The sequence below is a fragment of the Mastigoproctus giganteus genome, chromosome 6 (assembly GCF_048544385.1).
Source record: "Mastigoproctus giganteus isolate SK-2022 chromosome 6, ASM4854438v1, whole genome shotgun sequence".
NCBI lineage: Eukaryota > Metazoa > Arthropoda > Arachnida > Uropygi > Thelyphonidae > Mastigoproctus > Mastigoproctus giganteus.
Genome location: NC_143580.1, coordinates 212,281,600 through 212,304,163, shown reverse-complemented (window position 1 = coordinate 212,304,163; position 22,564 = coordinate 212,281,600). Strand labels below are relative to the sequence as shown.

Genomic DNA, 22,564 nt, shown 5'->3' with positions numbered 1-22,564 from the left:
CAAATTCCAGTTCTGCATTACTTATATCTGGGATATCATGTCTCTGATATCCCAACAATATCCGCCTTTGATGCTTTGAGCAATACCTCAAATTGATTTACCAAACTCCTAGCATTGGTGTACACGCAATTATACATGCACCTGTTCTTTTTTCTTAGCTAATCTAACACAACCCATGTGTTTACTTGTATCCCAGTGACTCCCAGCAGTCTCTGAAATAACCTGCATCTTATTTCCAGGCTGCTGCTCATTCCAATAGAAGCAGTGCAAGAATCACTTTCACCTCTGCCAGTGGCTACTGTTATTCTATTAGTCCTTGTATCCCCCAATCTAGCAGTTTTCCCACCCACCTAACACTGCCTTGATAGCATCAGCAAACATTCTTGCACCCTTTCTATTTAAGTGTATCCCATCCCTGTAGAAGCAGTCTCTCCTGTTAACAAGTACAGACCAGGCTGAAAAAAATTCTACCCCTTGAACCTTGCACAATCTTTCCAGGGCCTAATTGATCGACAGGGCTCTCATCATATACTCCTTCCTATCATGTCTGGCCAGAAATGCAGACACTTTCAAATTCAACCCAAATTCACAGCTTTTTTTCAACAGTGACCTGTACTTGTTAAGTAATTCCACCTACTTTTAATATCATTAGTGCCAATGTGTACAACTATATCACCTTTTGTGCCCTTAAAAGATGAAGTTCAGTTGCTGAACTTTTCTGGATTTATTGAATAACTGTTTTCTATACCAGCATGTTTACAGATGCAACAAGAGAAAACAATATTCTTGTGATTATCAACAGTGACTCTTCATGCATTAAAAATCTTCACATAAAGTAACCACTAGGTGTAGTGAACATAATCTGTTTCTGTGTCTCAGATTTACTTAAAGATGTAATTTCTATCTATTTTGTTTTTTAAAAGTGACTACAATGGTTTTAGATAGTTTTTAAGTTCTTTTCAATGGGACCAATTGATCATGTTACTAATTGCAAATTCTAAACGGAAAGTAACCATAGAAGCTGCTAAGCTCTTTGTACCAACTAGGAGGTTCAATGTTTGGCCCTAAACAGGTATTAGATGAACCGGTGAGATTAGAGGCAGAGAAGAAAAGTTCGTTAGAAATTGGCATGATTATAAATCCTCTGACAGTGTTGATTGTGAAGTGGCATTGAGGGGTTCCCTCCAAGTCCACTGCCTTAATATCATTAGTACTGTGTGCAACTGTATCACCTTTTGTGCTTTTAAAAGATGACACCTGTTCTGCAATGGTCTTACTGAGCCTACAGACCAGTAAGATTCCTTGAGATGATAGCATTTACCCTATAATCTTAAGGGAGGCGGCAAATGAGTGCAATGAACCATTGATACTAATTATGAGAGCATCACTGGACTCGGGAGTGATTCCATTGGATTGGAAAAGTGCTAATGTATCTCCTATACATAAGGGAAGTTCTAAGAGTGAAGTGGGAAATTACTGGCCAGTTAGTCTAACTTCACTAGTAGGGAAAATCATGGAGACTATGATCAAGGGTGAATTCAGGATCTCTTAGGTAGAAATGGAATTCTGAAGGATACTCAGCATGGTTTTGTAAATGGAAAATCATGTTTAACTAATCTTGTTAGCTATTTTGACAGGGTCATTCAAGAGCTGGACTTAGGGAATAATTTCGACTTTGTTTATTTGGATTTCAGCAAAGCATTTGACTCAGTCCCACATGAGCGGTTACTTTATAAGCTGGAACAGGTTGGACTCACAGGAAAAATCCTTAGATGGATAGCAGGGTAGCTTCAGGGCAGGAAGCAGAGGGTTGTGATAAACGATTATTCCTCAGATTGGGTTGATATAAGAAGTTGGGCCCCCCAAAGATCAGTATTAGTACTACTGTTGTTTTTGATTTTCATAAATGACATTGATGAAGGGATAGAGGGTGTGATGTATATATTTGCAGATTATGTAAAGATTGGTAGAGTAGTTAATGATTGCCACCAAGCAGAGCTTCTTCAGAATGACCTAGATGGCAGCTATGCTTTAATCCAGGAAAGTGTAAAGTATTGCACCTGGGGAACAGTAACCCCAAAATAACTTATACACTTGGTGGAGTTGAACTAAACCCTGTAGTGGAAGAAAGAGACTTGGGTATTATGATACGGTCAGATATGAAGTTCTCCGAGCATTGTAGACTGGTTACAAGGAGGGCCCATAGTGTCCTATCGATGATTTATCGAACAATCACTAGTAGAGATAAGGATATCATAATCCCATTATATAAGGATATAAGGCTATTGTTAGACCACACTTGGAATACTATGTTCAAATATGGAGACCGCACCTAAAGAAAGAATTGTTCTTCTTGAAAGGGTCCAAAGATGGGTAACTCACCTGGTGAGATCGGCAAAAGAGCGTCCATATGAGCAAAGACTTCAAATATGTGGGTTGCAGAGCATGGAAACTCTAGAGGAGACTTGATTGAGGTGTTTAGGGCTCTGTGAGGCATAGGCAAAAGGAATAAGGATGAAATTTTCACAGTTATAAATGATTCTAGAACTAGGGGCCATAATTTCAAGTTACGGGGGGGGAAGTTGTTTAGACTGAATACTAATGTCATCAACTTCTGTCCTTGGCAGACATACCCTTGTCCTATCCTTTTTACAAAATATATTTCCTGTTTTCCTGACAGGGTCATCGACAATAGCTACTTCCTGTGGGATGTCATTGTTCGCACATGGCAGAATGCCTCAGTTGTCCTACAGGGATATTGAAACCTGCAGTAAATGCAAACTAGTCTGCAATCATATCATTAATTGGGTTTTAGCATTAGCAAAGGCACATGATGCAAGAAAGCAAGCTCTATATAGCATCAGCAAAAAAACAAAAAACAAAACACACCCTTCTCATTTCACCCATCCACTTGCTCCAAATGTTTGTCTAGTTCTGCCTTGAATCTATTTAAGCTATCAACTTCTACAACGACAAATGGCGCCTCCGTAGCCAGGTGGGAAGGAGCAGCAGTGCGTAGCACACACTTCTTGATTAGACCGGGGTTCGAGCCCGTCACCACCAAATACGGAGGATGCGGAAAGGTCAGGGATTGACCACCGCATATCCTGGAGCAATATGGCCTTAGTTGCTAATGCTCTTAAAAACCAAATAACAAACAACAACAACAATAACAACGACAAATGGAAGTTTGTTCCACCAATCAACCACCCGCTGGCTAAAGGCAAACTTCTGCACAACTATCCTACATCTGTCTTTCCTCAATTTGAATTTATGCCCTCTCAGGTGATTATTCTGAGCAAGAGGAAGAATCCCATCAGTATTGAGCATGCTCAAACCATTCAAGGGTTAGACAAGCTAAGGCAGATTACAAGAAGTCTGACTAAGAATTGAAAGAAAAATAGCAGAGAATTCTTTGCTTACATTAACACTAGAATAAAAGGGATAAATCACATTAGCCTGCTAAGTATGAATGGCTTAATTGTTGATGATCCTGTTTGGATTGCTGACAAACTGAATACATATTTTGCATTACATTCACCTCCAAAAAAAAGGTTTTTAAGGATGGGGTGCCAGAAATGTACCAAGTTATAACAGGGAACTAAATGAATTAGTGATAAACTGAGAATAAATCAGAAGAGAAATTATTTAAAGTAAATGCAAAAGACTCACCAATGGTTGATGAAATCTGTGCAGTTATATTAAAAGAAGCACCTGTAAAGGTGAAAAAACTTTTGCCCATAATTATGAGAACATCCTTGGATTCAAGGGGAGGACCCTGTGGATTAGAAATGTGTAAATGCCTCTAATTCTCAAAGGGGAATAAAAAGGTAAATTAAAAAGAAAAATTTACTTATCAGCCGTAGTCATACACAAACAAACAAAGATATTGGCTGTATGCACCAAGAAATAATTTGTACAATTTAAATCTTGAAGTCAATTATATGATATTATCTATGACATTTAAATGAATTGTTCAAACTGTTTTTGTAATTTACTTCTCAATAAATGGCATCTCTTCTTGATAGATACATGGCTTACCCTGTGTCTATCTTCCATAAAATGAAAGATGGTTATGCAGTTGTATTGGGGGGGGGGGGACTCCATTAATAAAATGTTCTCTGATTTTATTAAATTTTACATTTCACATGTATTCTGACATTAAAGCAAACTAAATAAATTAAAAATAAAATACAGTGGATAGGCTCTTTTAATGGTCAAAAATTAAGAATTTCTTTTATTTCCTAGATATTGCATTAATTTGTGTATTGATGCTGACTCCAGACCAATATTACTATTTTCTTAAAGGTCATTCATTATAGAACTAATAAAACATCAGGTATGTTTCAGTATATTTAATACTATGGACTGAGTTTAGAGATTTTCTAGATTTAGATATTATTTTCACTCTGTTACATTTAATCAGTCATGCATAGTGGGGTAACAAAAGTTTCATCAGTTATTTTGGTTTCTAGAGGTCTGTTAAAGGGTGGGTGCCCTAATCATGAAGAATGCCTATCCTGTTACACATCCTAGATCACATGGTTATCATGAAAACTGTGTATCTAAGGAGCTTCCTGCACCATGGTATCCAGAAGGAAGGTGCCCACGAGGGCTTATTTCCACTGTCTCACCTCTGGTGAGTGTTGCTTGCAATGTGACAGACTAATCCAGAACCATCATTCACATTTTCTGCCCTTATTTCCTCCCTTCAGAAGCATGATGCATGCTGAAATATTCACACAGCTTGTGATTTTTAAGTTTTTACTACACCACACATGTTTGACTATACTACGTGTTTCAGGAATATTCACTTTTGGACACACATTATCTTACAATTCTGATCCCTTATAACATATATAATGGAAGCGAATGGCATGCTGTAAATTAGTTTATATATTTTAAAGAATGAAAAGCAAAACCATTATATGTACATATGCAGTTATTGTCTAATACATTCTGTAGTGTATATTTTAAATTTATACATTAATATATGTATAAATTATTTTTATTTACTTTTATGCACTTTTATAAATTAATGCACATAATTATTTTATAAAATACATTTAATTTAATATGAATTACTACCGTTTATTAACATTTTTGGTAATTAAAAATTAAAGTGCAAGCCTTAATTATTTTTATTTTTCTCGTTAGAAATTCAACTAACTTTGTTTTAAGTGTCAATGTTCAAAAGAGTTGGGCTGGCTATTAATTAAGTATAATTTGGCTAAAAGAAACACTTTTGCCCTTTTGAAACAAAAGTTTCATTCTCTTGTAAAACTTTTTACCATTTCTGCTCACTGTATTGGCTGGCTAAACTTCCAAAAAGATAGATTGTTTTGGTTTTTTTTTGAGAGGGTTTCAGTTGTTCAGAGGGCAAATGAATCACATCAACCAGCAACTGAAGTCAAGCAAATCAAAGTGTATAAATATCAAGATATTGACTTTGCACGCTATATCAGAAATATGTATTCGGCATAACTTGATGCAAATCTCTTTAATTGTAGGCTATGTTAATTGTATTGCAACAAGATAAGCAAGCCATAACATTATCCAGATTGAAATGTTCAATCAGGTCATTAAAGTGAGTATTGTTGTGTATAAAAACAATTTCTGGTAATTTTTTAGTATTATGCTCATTTGTTTATTTATTCTGATGTTATTTTTGGTACCTTAATTCTATATACAGTTGGACCTCTCTTTAATAAACTTCCATATAGTGAATTTTTCTGTGTAGCTAACTTTTTTGATTTCCCCTTGGTCATTACATTGAAAATAATTTTCCATATAACGAAGAAAATTTCCATATAACAAACTAATTTCGAGAGACCTGAGTGCGCTTTGTTCGCACCTCTGGCCTTTAGGCAATAGAGCTGATGCTGTAAAAAGCACAAATTAAGAGCTAAAAGGATTAAGAATTAATCACATTAGTTTTTAATAGTTAAAGGATTTAATTCTTAAGAGCATTCCACAATTTAGTGTTGCCCATAAAGCCATTACTGTACCAAGAAGTCACGCTGGTCAACTGCTAACTATGTGTTGTCCACAGTTATTGGAAAAGATTGACATATTCCTGATACAGACATTGGTTCTGGTCAGACTGTTTTCTATTGTAAGCACCCTATTAGAGAATTAGGAGAGAGTGATTTTCCTTTATCCGGGAAATTTATCTGTTGTTTCATAGAAATGAGTCATCCACACTTTTGCTAAATTTCACCTGTCTCTGTATGGTAGGTAAAAGTGGTCCTTGAATCAGTTTTGTTTGCTGCTGTGCAAGTAACCTTACAATGTCTAAGAGGAAATTCTTGAGTGTAGTGGAAAAAGTGGAAGTGTTTAATAGTGTAGATCGTGGCATTAATAAAAAAGAAATCGCTTTAAAATTTGGTGTCCCTGCCAGTAGTGTGTTAACTATTCTGAAAAACCATGTTTCAATTATCAAACTGCTTGAGGAAATGAGACCCAGTCGGAAGTGTGTGAAATTATGCCTGTATAAAGATTGAGATGTAGATGAAGCCGTTTTTAAGTGGGTGAAGTTGATTTGAGACCAAAACATGCTGATATCAGGGCCATTAATAAAAGAAAAGGCTATGGAGTACGCATTTTTTCTTGGGCATAAAACTTTCCAAGCCAGTTCTGGTTGGCTGGACAAATTTAAAAAGCTCCATGGCTTACTCGAAAAAGTTATTTCTGGTGAAAGTGGAGTTTTAATTGAGACCGCACCCATTAGAAAGAAACAGTTTTGAAAAAAAATATGGAGGATTATGAGCCCAAAGACATATTCAACGTTGATGAAACAGGTTTATTTTGTAAATGTTTGCCGAACAAGACACTGACTTTTAAAGGTGATAAATGTAGTTGGTAAAAATAGTAAGGAGAGAATTACATACAGTCTTCGTTGGTGCAAATATTACTCTCAATGAAAAACTGGAGCTTTTGGTAATAGGCAAAAGTAAACAACCTTGATGTTTCAGAGAGGTAAAGTCATTAGTTGGACTACAACAAAAAAGCTTGAATTACAAGTGAAATTTTTGAACAGTGGATTTTAAATTTCGATAGAAAAATGACAAAAGAAAACAAACATCGCTTTGATTGTCGACAACTGCCCTGCCCTCCTTCACTCGGTAATTTCAAAACTTATAAGTGTGAAGCTTGTTTTCTTCCCCCCGAATACCTTGTCTAAACTGCAGCCAACGGACCAAGGCATTATCAAGAATTTGAAAATGCACTACCGAAGGCACATACTGAAAAAAATTATACTGAGAATAGAAACCAACCAACCTATAGATTCTGTTATAGATTTGCAGATGTGCACATCAGAGTTGGCTAAAGTTTTGAGTCAAGATGTGATGGAAACAACAATTAAGAATTGTTTCGCAAAAGCAGGTTTTGCTAAAATGCCAGTTAACAGCGATGAGAGGGATGAACTGCTACAAGACATTGAGCAATTTTGGGAGGAACTTCAAGCGAGAGGTTTGACCAGTGGAGAAATTGTTCTTGAAGAATCTTTAGGAGTTGATAATGATGTTATTGTAGCTGATATCTAAGTGACTCCAACATTTTGGAGAGTGTTCAAAGAACTAGTGAGAATATCGACGATAAGTTGTATGAAATTGAGGGCAATATTAAACCTTCCAAATATGAAATGTTGGCAGCATTTGAAACTTCCGTCAAGGCCTTCATTGGGAAGAAAATGTGCTAGAAAATATATTTGAGTGCTTAAACAAATGCGAACATTTTTATGAACGATGTACAGTAAAATCCAGTGTACAACAAAAAAATAACCAAATATTTTACATATTTCTTAAAAGTTTACTAATATATGTACATATCATGTAAATAGTAATTTCTTAATATGTGATACTAATAAATTAATTGTTTTAAAATGTTAGAAAAGTTATTCATTCCCAGTTATTTCTGATTTATTTCCCATATTATACTGTTTTTCTGAATGTTGAATTACATTAATTTTCATTATTGAAAAGGTCATTTCTTTATAACGAATTTTTTCAGGTGAACGATCAATTTCGTTATATGGAGGTCTGACTAATATATTCCAATATCAGTGAACCGATTGATTCTTTGTGTACTTAAATTATCTAATTTCAGGTTGTTTCTTCTCCTTTGTAATCCCTTGTATCCCTTAAGCTGTGTCGTCCTGGGAAACTTGTTTCATTATCGGTATAAGAATATAAATAATCAAAATAATGTTACCTGATGATATCTCTGATAATAACTCACTCAACATATGAATACACTAATGTTGATGTGTGAGTGAAGCTTAGGAATCTAAACAGAAGAAATGCAGGAAAATACTCTGCTTCATTTGAAAATAAATTTATTTTCAAATGGAGCAAAGTATGTGTGTGTGTTTATATTTCCTTATCATAACCTCAGAACACATCAGATTTATACGTACCCAACACTACCTATCTCGAGTACATTGGCAAAAAGGGGGGGGGAAGAAATTGAATTCCATGTCATTCTTGTTACTCCAAGAGTTCCCCACTTTTAGATCTGACAACTCCGACTCGGGTTTTGTTTTATTATGCCCACATAAAACTTGAAATATAAATCTCACACATTTGACATTTTTTAAGCTCTGTAAACTTGTATGTACTGCTGCGCAGGTTGCTATGTTCAGCTTGGTGCCGAGTTTTGCGTTCACCTGGTGTTACTTGCAGACGAAATCGTGCATGAGCCAATGCGAAAGTCGCGTTATACTGTCATTGTTCCCTAATATATCAGTCGCATTGGAGCAAATTTGTATTGCGGAAATGCACGTTGTAGCAAAACTGACTGTACTGTATATTTTAGCTGAAGATATGTTTGTTGCCATGCACTGGTTGGAGGAATGAATGGGCAATGTGTCAGATAGGCGTGATTGAAATGTTCTCAGTTCACACATAAGTCATTGCTTTTTGTTTCTCTCTCTCTCTCTCTCTCTCTCTCTCTCTCTCTCTCTCTCTCTCTCTCTCTCCTCTCTCTCTCTCTCTCTGTCTGTTTTATTATAAAAATTATTACTATTTACAAATTGTAATAATATGCAAATAGTAATAATTTTGCATACAATAACTTTTTATTCCTAGTATAAATAAATCCAAAATATCATTTTAGATTTATTTATACTATACTGAAGCCAATCACAAAAACACTGTTAAAAGCCATGCATGGCTTTTGACAGTATTTTTGTCATTGGCTTCAGAATAGTTGAGAGTTATGAAATAATGATATCATTGAAAACTGCTAGAATTAGCTAGAAATAGTTCATAATTCTCTCACATTAATAGACCTTTACCCAGATGCATAAGAAGTACATGGGTAAATTCTTTTAATCAGGACTTTCCAGAGCTCTTCTGAACATCTGAAGTGAAAGCAGGTCCCACCTGCTCATCAAGGTTTCCCTTAATATAATTTCCTTGGGATAGAAAAGTATGTATTCATTCTTCAGCCAACTGTTACTCAAGTTCCACTACTACAGGACAACAGATTTGACAACTCTAACAACCTTGTCTGTATCATACAAAACAGCCCGTGTTGTTTCATCCACTGGTTAAGCAAACAACCAGCCAATTACTTCACCTGTGGAGAAAACCTTCATGGAGAACGTCTTCTCCATAGATGGTGTTACTTATTCAAGGTAGTGCAATACCACAACAATTTGTTGTGAAGGTATTCACAATATAATATATAATTAAAATGATACATTAAAATACCTTGTTAGTAGAAATGGTGTGTGTGTGTGTGTGTGTGTGTGTGTGTGTGTGTGTGTGTGTGTGTGTGTGTGTGTGTGTGTGTGTGTGTGTGTGTCCCATGCATAAGTAAACTTCATACTCGTAGGCATTTAGCCAAGAAATATCTTTTAAATTTTCCAGTAATTAGAAGTTAGGAAGACTTTAAGTACATACTCGTTTCATACACACATATGGACCTGTAAGGAATTTTTTTGCAGCTATACTTCTCCAGTTTAAAAAAAAAAAAAAAAAATCATGATTCGTGTCAAAACTCAATGCCATACTGGGTGTTGCTGTTGTTGTTTGTAGCTGTCAGTGCAAGAGCAGCTTAGGCTATAATGCACCTAGCATAGGTTAGAATCTCTTATTTCAAAATTTCTCTCTTCTCAGTGTACACTGAAAGAAAGAATTCCTGGGCAATGCAACACACTGTCACCCCTCTCTCTGGTGGATGAACCCACTGCTTGGCAGGTATATAGGTACGCTGCATCACTATTCATGTAGATTGTAATTCAATGTCGGTATGGATATAATGTTGTAAGTTAACCGACCTTGAAAGAGAGATGATAGTGGGTGCTTGACGCATGTGTTGCTCTATTGCGGAGGTGGTATAGAAATTGCACTGTCCCCGTTTGACAGTATTAAAAATGTATTGGTAATATGCCATTTCTGGAATAACATCTCATCGTGAACAGTGCTGTGGGCAGAGAAAGGTGGTGGATGAACTTGGCTACCGATGTCTGTCTCACAGTTTCAGCCAGCCAGAGAGAGACAGTGACACAAATCGTCACTGACTTCAACGAGGGAGGTGCCAGAAATGTCTCCATGAAAAAGACCAGAAATGAAAAGACCATCAGGTGATCATTAGCTGCAATAGATTATGGGAGCCGCTGACCCACTAGAGTCCCATTGCTAACCCCACTTTATGCTTAAGCTGGAAGAAAGAACATCGGCACTAGACCTTGGATGATTGGAGACAGGTCTGATGAGTCCCGTTTGCGGTTATTTCAAGCGAACGGGAGGGTGCGTACTGGCAGAAACTGCACAAAGTTATGCACCCATCATGTGAACCAGGAACTGTTCAGGCAGGTGGGCGGTCGGTAATGGTCTGGGACATGTTCAACTGGTACACGTTGGATCTCTGGTCCATATAGACGCATCTCTAAATGGTCCAGGTTGCATATCCATCATTGCAGACAATCTGCATCCCTTTATGGTCATCGTGCATCCACAGGGCAATGGACCCTTCCAGCAGGACAATGCACCACCCCCACAGAGCTGTGGTGACTAGAACATGGTTCGAAGAGCATTTTGCAGATTTTAGCACCATGGAGAATGGCCTCCCCGTTCAGCCGACATGAACCCTATGGAGCATCTTTGGGATGCTTCGGAAAGGTCCGTTCGAGCTTTGGATCCTCCACCCAGGAATTATGGACAGCGGTGTAGCAAGCATGTATGGAAATACCTGTGGGATGCTTTTGTGAACTAGTGGACTCAATGCCTCGCCTTGTGACTGCCCTTAACCGAGTGAAAGGTGCGCCTACCTGTTACTAGGTAGGTATCCCATGATTTCTGTCCACTCAGTGGATTTTGAAGAATACCAAGATTCTGCATTAGAAGTAGCTTTTAAACAAATGGTATGGTATTAACTTTTATATTGTTTAGACATATCCAGTTAACTCAAGAAACAAGAAAACGTTTGGCCAGTCATCTAAAATTATTTTAAGCATTAGGTTATTTTGTGGATTCATTATAGCTTGAAAGGCTCCGTGATGTTCCATATTAAATTTTGGACAGTTCACCCTGAAGTTATGCACGGTTAGTGGAACTTGACAGTTTTGGCATTGAGGAGGGTCTTCACCTCTGAGTAGGTTGAAGTGAGTTACATGTGTATGCCTGATTTGCAATGCGCAAGTGTAGACTTGTCACTTCATGTCTGCTGGGTTGGAAACTAGTATGCCATGGTTGAAACATTTGTTTAATTAGATGAAGTTTGTTGTTAGTCTGATTGTACCAGTGTTGTTGCCATTGCTGCTCTGTACTGACTTGTAATTTGTATATGGTATTGAATGAAAGGCATAGTCAGAGGTGGCAGCTTCTCTTGCTGCTTTGTCTTTTCCTTCATTTCCAATTATTCCTGTGTGGTCTTGGATCCAGCAGAATCTGATATTGTGATTTCTTTGCAATAGCTTTGATGCTTAATATTGGACCTGTTGTAGAACTGGGTGTGCTGTGGTGTTTACATTCAATTTGGTTTACGGCCATCAAAATGGCTTGTAATTCAGCTGTAAACATACTACATTTTTTGGGAATTGTTGAATGACAATGTGATCTTCAAAGTGAATTACAGCTCTTACACAAGTCTGTTTTTGATCTATCAGTATATTATGAAAGTGTGATGTGCATATTGGACTTTATATGCTGCATGTAGCTGCTGGTAGTTTTTTCTCAATAGAGTTGTATTCCCCCAGAGTTGAAAATATACAAGTCCTATACGGTTTGAACTATAGTGGTGGAATGATCCATTGTGAATGCTCCATCGTGGAATGACCTGTGCAGTCATAGTAGCTATGTTGTTATAATTAAGCTCTCGGCTTAACAGTAATCTTTTAGACAGATGTTGGCAGGTCAATTTCATGAATGGGCTTGGTATAGATTTTCCCTTGACAGCTTAGTGTAATAACAAATTCTATCATCTAAGCTGTAGTGAAGATTTATGGGCTACTGAATAATGGCTTTGTATAGGTGAAGTTTGGAAAACTCCAAATGCTATATGGAGTGTGCTGTGGTGTATAGGGTCTATCTTGGTGAACTCATTTTGTTGTGTTGTAAAGAACTGCTCCATAATCAAGCTTGAAATGTATTATTGCTTGATAAATTTTAAGAATTGAATATCAATCTGTTGTCAAAATTGTTGTGGATAGGATTTTGAGTATATTTAATTTCTAGAGGCACAAAAGTCTGAATTGTTTAATGTGGTCAAGGAATGTTAATTTCTTATCCAACAGAAGCCTTAGGAATCTTAGCCTTGGTACTGCCGGGATCATATGTCCATTGAGTTCCATTTCAGGATCAGGATGTAGGTTTCGTTTTCTGCAGAAGTGTATACATGCAGCTTTTTGTGTGGAAATTTGGAAGCCATTTGTTTGTGCCCATTTGCTTATTTTGTTTATTGTTCCTTGTAGCTGCGGTGAGAGTGATAGAAATTTTTTTTTTTTTTTTTTTTTTTTATGTAAACCCCAAACACGAGCGGTATTAGAACCTATAGTACTTAGTACCGTGCTTGGGTTGGAGGTTGAGAAGACGAAAGAAGATATTTGTTGACATTGGACTTGAATTTTGTAGACTGTAATTTTCGCGAAATACAGTATGAAGGAAGGAAGGTTGTTCCAGAAAATGACAGTTGAATGAATAAACGAGGAAGATGAAAAGTTGGTTCTGTGAGTTTGGAGTTGGACAGTAAATGGTTGGTGGCGGCACTTGTTCACACTGTTTTGAAAGAGAGAGCGGGAATTATAGAAGCCAATTCAGAAGAACAGTGCCCGTAGAAGTATCTGTAGAAGAGGCATGCAGCAGAAACAATACGTCTATGAGACAGCAAGTGGAGAGACTCTGTTAGAGATGAATCACTAATTAACCTAACTGCCCTCTTCTGAATGGAATCAAGAAGCCTGAGAGATGTTTTGGGGGCACCACCCCAGATGTGGGAACAATATTCCATGGCAGGGCGGATTTGCGATTTATACAGAGTGAGCAGCTGTTTGGAAGAAAAGTAACGCTGAGAGCAAAAGAGAAAACCAAGTTTTTTAGATTCAGAGGAAGCAGTATTTGTAATGTGCTTGTGCCAAGAGAGATTAGAAGTCAGGGTAATCCCCAAAAGAGGTATATCATTTTGCCTAGAAATCGGAGTGTCCTCAAAGATAAGCTTAGGAGCGGAAGAATCCTTTTTGCGAGATATAAGACAAGGCTGAGTTTTAGAAGGGTTGAAATCAACTAAGTTGTCTTTGCCCCACTGGAGAATTACCTGAAGATCGGCATTTAAGGAACTGGTAGCAGATATTCGAGAAGTTGAAGCTGATTGAGCAGGACAAGGTTTCTCAAAATGGAAATTGGAATGCAATGTGCTATCATCAGCAAAACTATGGATAGGATTTCCAGTCAATGGAAGAAGGTCATTAATATACAAGAGGAAAAGAGTGGGGGAAAGAACTGAGCCTTGGGGGACACCGGCATTAGTGGAGAAGTTAGAAGACAGAGAGCCATCTACCATCACCCTCAATGAGTGATCAGAGAGGAAACTGGATAACCAATTACTAAAAAGAGTTGGGAAACCATAAGATGGAAGCTTGTTTAGAAGACCTTTATGCCAAACACAATCGAAAGCCTTTGAGATGTCAAGAGCAACTAATTGTGTTTCACCGAACCTTTCCATGAGAATTGGTCCATAAATGGGTAACATAAGCCAAAATATCACCAGTGGATCGACACTGACGGAACCCATACTGGCGATCGTTGATCAGATGGAAGGTTTCTAGGTAGTTTAAGAGTTGGTGGTTAATTGATTTCTCCATTACTTTAGAAAGAGTAGAAGTAATTGCAATGGGATGATAATTCAATGGGAGGGATTTTCACCCTTTTTAGGAACTGGCTGGATCATACATCCCAAACATGCTTCAATTTATGTATAGAGATAATATAAAGTTTTATAGAAAAAAAAATGAATAATAAATTGGTATCTGTTGGTTCAATGTTAATTAAATTTAGGATGGCTTGATAAATCTGTTCAGAAGAACCAAGTATAAAATTTCATGAAAATCTGTTCTTTGGGAGCTGACTGACTGACTGACTGATTGTGTGTGTGTGGCCAGACATGGTAAAGACAACAGGCACTTTACTAATACAGTATGTGAATGTGCCTTAAAATATAGACATTATGTGTTACATTTCAAGTACTGTACTTTTAATTATCAAATGACTTACCTCAGTGGATAAAAACTTCTATATTGTACTCTAGGAGTATGTGCTGAAACCTTGCCATGTGATGGATAGCTATGAAGTGAGATTTGTGTTCTAATTTTTTTTATTGTGGGAGGAATAGAATGGATGCACAGGTAATATGTAAAGCTGTTTGCATATCTGATATAAAGGTCCAGAAGTATAATTTAAAATAAGTGCTAAAATTTTGAAAAACAGCAGAATTGCTGTTCCCAGATTTATTGCAGCTTTTATGAAAGGAGTCGTGGGTGCTGTGAAATGGGAATTGGTTTATCTGACTTTTTTTTCTTGAGGTAATGCCCAAAACATACTTTATTACTGTATTTTTACATAAATGCAAGTATGTTTTGGATGTTACCAAAGAAGGAAAGGATTAGGGACTTGGAAATTGTAATGGGTTTTAAAAGCTTCCCAGGGGTTAATGAAACTTATGGTAAAAATTTTGTGCCAATCTGACCTTTTCTTCTTGAGTAATACCTGAACATCTTTAACTAATATAAGTTTCTGTAGGGTGAAGAAACTGTGGAATCAGCTTTGATCCAAGAATCTTCCCAGAGACTGACAGAACATGCCTTGAAAAATTAGCCTCACTCTTTCATTTCTTGTTGAGGAACATCTGAAATTTTCATTTATGTGTAGAGAACTCAAAATTTTTCAGAAAAATAAAATTGTTCAATTTCTATTTGAAGTTTGCAGATGATACAAAGGTTGGCAGGGTTGTTAATGACAGTAAAGACAGTATGCTACTGCAACAGGATCTAGAAAAATTAGGCAGATAGGCTGAGAAGTGGCAGCTGAAGTTTAACATTGACAAATGCAAAGTACTCCATATGGGTAGCAATAACCCAAGAGAAACGTACCAACTGTGTGGTACTACACTCAGGGAGGTGGAAAATGAAAAAGACCTGGAGGTAATTGTGCAGTCAGATATGAAGTTCTCTGAGTGGTGCAGACTGGCTGCCAGAGCAGGTTGTGGAGTTTTGTCAATGATATATAGGAATTTTGCTAGCAGAGACAGAGGTGCTTATCCCTTTGTGTGAGGCAATGGTCATACCACACCTTGAATACTGTATACAGGTTTTGAGGTCTCATTTTAGGAAGGATGTAGAGTTGCTAGAACAAGTACATAGAAGGGCAACGAGATTGGTGAGAGGAACAAAGGGGTGCACTTACTACGGAGGCTTACATTCTGCAAGTTGCAGCATCTGGAGACTAGGCACCTGCGAGTAATCTGATCGAGGTGTATAAGGCCTTGAATGGTTTGAGCAGGCTCTGCTGACGGGATACTTCCGCTTGCTCAGATTAAGAACTTGAGAGGGCATAGATTCAAATCAAGGAAAGACAGTTGAAGAATAGATGTGCGGAAGTTTTCCTTTAGCCAGTGGGTAGTTGATTGCTGGAACAGACTTCCATCTGTTGTTATGGACGTTGATATCCTTAAATAAATTTAAGGCTGAACTAGACAAACATTGGAGTGACTGGATGGGTGAAATGGGAAGGGTTTTTTTTCCCTCTCTTATGCTGTATAAGCTTGCTTTCTTGCATCGTATGCCTCAACTAATGCTAATATCCTTTATAGATATGCCTAAGTGAATGTCTACATGAAGGTGTAATATATATAGACTTATATACCAAAAACAAATATAGAATTAAATTCTATACAGGGTGTCTCAAAAATATTGTTACAAACGTTTCGGAGAGGTAGGTAACATCTAAAGGAATGTGAATCGCATAGGAACCCATAACCAGAAACGTCACCGTAAGTCGGTACACGCCTCTGTTCATCAGTTCGCGAGAGGGAAAATTTATGGTTTACTCATTCAAGCAGTAGTCGCTGCACGAAGAGCATGCATTAATATACGAACTGTGAGCTGGCAGACACCTAGTGTATGGATTAGCAGAAGGCAATGGACGAGCCGCTCAACGAATTTATGGAGAACGCTTCCCAGACAGATATGTACCGGACCACTGTTTGTTTGTGCGTGTGCATCAAAATTTGTGCGATTATGGGTCATTTAGTGGTAACAGGAGTAGTGCGGACAGACCACGTTCGACGCAAATTCCTGCCATTCAAGAAAGTGTGTTGAATGCCGTCCAGAATAATCCTACTGCCAGTACACGTGTACTGGCAACGGCACGTGTACTGCCAGTACACGTGCCGTTGCCTTTGCCTTAGGAGTGTCTTGTTGCAGTGTACTTGTGTGTGGCACGACGATTCCTTACACCCCCTTTCATCTCCAAAGGGTTCAGTTACTGCTCCCCCAAGATCATCCTGCACGTGTGGCTTTTGCGCAGTGGTTTCTCCAAGAAAGTGTTCAAGACTTGAATTTTCCAGCCTATGTTTTGTTCACGGATGAGGCTTATTTCACTCGGGAAGGCTTATTCAATCAGCACAATGTTCATGTGGGATCACGACAACCCACACGGTGTGTGTCCCCATGCACAACATCGCTTCGCAATAAATGTGTGGGCAGGTATGGTTGGTGACTGCTTAGTTGGCCCATACCTGTTACCATCCCACATGAACTCCGCTAAATATCGGATCTTTCTTGAACAAGTTCTACCAGGGTTACTTGACAATTTTCCAGCAAATGTGAGATGCAACATTTGGTTTCAACATGATGGGGCGCCTGCCCATTATGGAAGGTGTGTTCATGACCATTTGAACAGGTGTTTTGGGCATCGATGGATTGGCCGTGGTGGACCCATTGCCTGGCCTCATGCTCACCTGATTTATCGAGCCTTGATTTCTTTCTGTGGGGGCCCTCAAATCTATCGTCTGTGGAGACAGAAATGGATCTCGTGGCGAGACTCGTCTGCGCTGCTGCTACTATCAAAGAAACTCTGGGTGTGTTCGACCATGTCCACCAATCCATGCTGCGTCGGTGTCACGCATGCATCGCGTCTCTTGGTGGATCCTTTAAGCGTCTGTTGTAACATCATGAAATGCATCCATCTCGTACTCCATTGTTAATATTATGTCAAATAAATGTTTGCCACTAATTACTGTCTTGTGTCATTTCTGCTTCTTGTGCCTCTGCTATTACTTTCCCATGACGTTTCTGGTTATGGGTTCCTATGTGATTCACATTCCTTTAGATGTTACCTACTTCCCCTAAATGTTTGTACCAATATTTTTGAGACATCCTGTATTTGTTTTTGATATTGGATTATTTGGCTGGGTTGCCAAATAATTTAGCTGGGTTGCTAAACAGAGTCTCATTTTAATTGGATCATACTGTGCTTTATCTATTTATTTATTTGTATTTTTTATTTATTTTTTTGTGTTTGGGTATTTGTTTGCATATTCATGTGTGACTTTAAAGCAGGACCATGCTGTCATATCTAGGAGCATGAGTGCATGGTTGATTTTAAGACCCTTTTCTCCTATTTTGTTATAGCTATATTACATCCATTTAAGAAACATTCTGGGGAGCTGGGTGTGTCGAATTCAGTGTAACACCCTCATTATTTGCATGGGCTTACTTCAAAATTGGTGAACACCTGCTCTTAAACATGTTCACACCTTTTGATAATACCAAAACACCTGTTGTCCCTCATGTGATTATCAGTGTATTATAATTCCTGAGTTTGTGGATGATTTTAGTTATGGATCACATGCAAAGAAAAGAGCGAGTGAGTGAGAAAATTGTTGAACACCTGCTCTTAAACATGTTCACATCTTTTGATTATACTAAAACACCGTTCACATGCAAAGAAGAGTGGGTGAGTGATGCATGCCAGAAGGTGGGAAAAGAGAGTTTGATGGTTATGGAAAAGTACTAAGTGGGATATAGATGCAAACTGTGCAAGTGTAAAACATGTTTCTGTATGATCATACATCAGGGTTTGTGATTAAAAGAAAGTTAGTTCAGTTGATTCTTTGTATTTCACAAATTTTAATGTGGAAACTGTATTATAATTATTTTTGTGTTATTGGAACTTTTTGTAGGTATTTATTTAATTAAAATTTGTTTTAATATATTTAATTAATACTTAACATTGCACATTTAAAAACTTGCTTGTTTTATATGGAAAAATAGAATAATATTTATATTTCCTTGAAATTAATTCATTTTCGTATACCTTTTTACCAATCTCTTGTATAAATTATGCATGTTTATTACAAGCTTATTTTTAACACTCAAACAGGCCTTATGTAAGACCGTTGCAAGTAAATCTGGGAGTAAAATTCCCCATCTTTCTCCATTAGCACATAAAGAGACAACAATTTCTTCCAGGTTGGCCTTTTTATTTTGATTTTGTTTAATTTTATTTATTTACTTTTTCTTTCATTTCATTTTTTATTAAAATGAAGTAATTTAATGACCTTAAGGATGCAGATTCTCCTCAACCACATCAGTGTTCCAAGTAAATTTATATATATATATATTCATCTGACTATTTTAGTTTATATTTTTGTAATATCTAGTCTCATATAGAAGTGGGAGGGGCAACACCTCTTTAATCAAGTGCACATTTGTGTTTCTTGTCAAAAATGCAATTTTGTTAGCAGCTTTGGAACTGCATCATTTTAATTCCAAATCTCACTGCAGCCTGTAGTGTGTAGAAGAAAGTTTTCATTGCAGAAGAGTGCTATAAAAATGTTAATAAATGTTAACATAAAAAGGGCTATAAAATTTTTGTTGTTAAAGTACTACTGAGAAAATTCTGTATGGAGATTGTATTATATACCGCACAAAAAAAAAAACCAAACAAACTGTATGGCTTTTAGTTAAGCACTTTAAAAAAATGAATTGCCTTCTCGATCATCAGACGAGACATGCTGGGTAATTTGTACATACAGACAGACACCTGTGCAGGTGTCTGCAAAGCTAAATAAACATAAATATGAGCTTTAGCATGATGAGAAAAATCTACCATTCTGTCTTATCATCATCCTTAGATACAATTCTCAGTCTTTCGCTGAAATTTTTGCAATGTAGTTTCTAAAGCTCATTTAGATGGCTATGTAAACAAACAGAATGTTTGTTATTGGGCTCTATAAAATACTCATAGTTACTGAATCTCTACACCTTATATTCGCCGTAAGTTACAGTTCCGACGGACATTTTGTGCTAACCAAAGAAGTTCCAATTTTTAGTAACTTTCACAGTGCAGACTTTCTTCTGCATACTTTATTGACCGTAATGCTTGGATTTAAAATGGTACAGTTCCAAAGTTGCCAACATAAAATTGAAATATGTACCTAGTCCTATAAATTTTCACCATCAACACTGCAGAGATTAGAAAAATATAGGCAAATGAAATGGTTCCATGAATAAAAAATTCACTCTGTATTTCTTTTATGTAAATAATTTAATATTAATTGGCTTAATATCAACTATATTTGTCAAATTACAATGATGACAATCTGCAGATACTGAACTATCAGTAGCTTGCCATCTTTTTAATTTGTGTGCTGAAAAGGGGACGGCTGTGTGACCTTCCTGTGAAAGTGGATGACTATTTGGTCAAAACTGTCATAGAATGGTGGTTCTCAACCTTTTTGGTCCCATGGCACACTTGAAAATGTGAAATTTGCAGCACACTTTATCACATATAATTATGTGGTGGTTATAACTAAAAAAAAAAAAAAAAATACTCTATATTCAATAAAGAAGGAACTGATATATTTTAATAAAACCCAAACCAAAGATATTTTATTTAGTTGTCAAATATGCAAATTGGAAGTTTTCACTGAAATATTTTAATGAGACACCTTAGCTTGATGCTTTTGAGTAATTTCCTGTATTGTTAAGGCATATTTCAGATAAACTTACTCCCATGTCGTCTTCAATGCACATCAGTTTTTCCCTTTTATTGGATTTAATGTTTGCTAATGTTGAGAATCCCAACTCACAACAATAAATAGTGCGGAACTGCATTAAAATTCTCAAGGCACAATTTTGAAATTTCAAGATACTCATCTTTGAAATTCAGAACACATCTGAGGGTGGGGGGGGGAACTTGCATATGTTTCACTTTAAGACTTCAGTCAGTCACATGAAATTGATGCTAATTGTTCTTCAATCACTGTGAACCCTAAACCAGATGAGATGGACATAAAATGGTTTTGTACCCTGTCAGAACTCTCTCTATATTTAGTGATAGAATATTTTTCATCATTGTTTTCCAATGCTTCTAAGTGATCAGTTACAAGAGCAGTAATATCCTTTTTGTTGGTTTCAGGTATTAATGGAAACATAACAAGATTTCCCTGTCCTTGCTCTGTTCAGCCAAATAAAGTTTTTTCTTAAATTCAAATTGAGGAAAGACAATCGTAGAATGGATGTGCAGAAATTTGCCTTTAGCCAGTGGGTGGTTGATAGGTGGAACAAACTTCCATGTCATAGTGAAGGTCGACAGCTTAAATAAGTTTAAGGCAGAACTAGACAAGCATTTGGAGTGAATGGATGGGTGAAATGGGAAAGTTTTTTTTTTTTTTTTTTTTTTTTATTTGGCTGATGCTATATAAGCTTGCTTTCTTGTATTATATGCCTTTACTAATGCCAATGCTAGTAATTTGTCTGTAGAAGTAAAGATGTTATCGTTACATCCTTGCATACTGGTATTCAAGCTGTTCAAATGGATGAATATTACCACTAGATAAGCTAGCCTCGCACACCACAGCTCATTAATTAGGTATTCATAAAAATTGTTTTGTGAATACCTAAATACCTAAACAAATGTCTGTATGCAAAATTAAACATTCATGCTTAGCATCCATGGCACTAAACAGCTGATTACAGATGGCTTTTTAGTGGTCTTGATTTAATGTAAATTGACCATTAAGTGATTTAACTCTGATTTCAACTCATTGGCTAATGTTCTTCCAACAAGGACCTTTCTGTGAAGAAAGCAGAAAGTAAATATCACATTCAGGTTTTCTTTCTCTATAAATAAAGTAAAACCTTGATGGACTCTATGGCACATAAGAATTAAGTTATAATTTTAGTTCCACGAATAAAACAGACAAAGGCTAGTAGTTTTGCTTTGCAGTAATGTTAGTAGGCTATATATTTTTTAATATCGGTAGATTTGTCCTCTTGTAACGTGAAATCTGAATTTACTTAGCCTTGTGGATACTTGTTCCTCAATGTTTAAAGACATTTCAAGTATTCTTTTTCGATTAGTATCGCCCGATAGAGGTATTTTAGCAATTACTTTTTTCAGCTTCAGCACAAATAATGTTTCTCACAATCAAATGATAAGTTGGCAAAATAAGGAACTTGACTGTGGGTTTTTTTTTTTTTTTTTTTTATTTTTTTTTTCAATGCAATGATTTCTGCTACTTGATAAGGAGCAATCTGAGATTTTTCAGAAATTTGTGTTCTTTTTCTCAAAATAGTTTGCCTGTTTTTTATTATTATTTTTATTTTATTTTATTTTATTTTATTTTTTTGTTCAAGTAATCTTGAAATAGCTCAAATCTTTATTCACAAGATTTGCATGGTTAGTGATTAAATGTCTTTTCAATTTACTAGGAACCATGGCATTGCTGGAAGGTTTTTCACCACAAACAACACACAGAAATAGAGGACAGTCCTCTTCACATGAAGAAAATCTGAAACTTAAATAACTGTCTGCACACTTTGGATAACTTTACACCTCTTTGGTTATTCCTGCTCATATGAAGCCTTATCACTTGTGTGCCTCCCAGTATAATCTTGTTTACACACCTTCACTTCTAATCAAATACTTTTAGGGTGGCTACTTAAGCATGAAAAAGTAACAATTAAATTAAATGATAAAAAATAGACTGCTAAAATGCTTTATGTAATTATACGAATGTACTCACAACACTGACTATATCTCTGCAAATCACTGAGCAA

At 36.7% G+C, this 22,564-nt stretch overlaps 1 long non-coding RNA gene across 1 annotated transcript in view; it reads left to right on the top strand.

Moving 5' to 3' along the window:
* The window catches only part of LOC150084930 (uncharacterized), a 73,344-nt gene that overhangs the window by 29,318 nt on the left and 21,462 nt on the right, over window positions 1-22,564 (top strand). The window contains exons 2-3 of the long non-coding RNA XR_016547085.1: window positions 4,249-4,339; window positions 18,882-18,970. This is a non-coding gene — a long non-coding RNA (uncharacterized LOC150084930). The remainder of the gene's footprint in view (window positions 1-4,248; window positions 4,340-18,881; window positions 18,971-22,564) is intronic.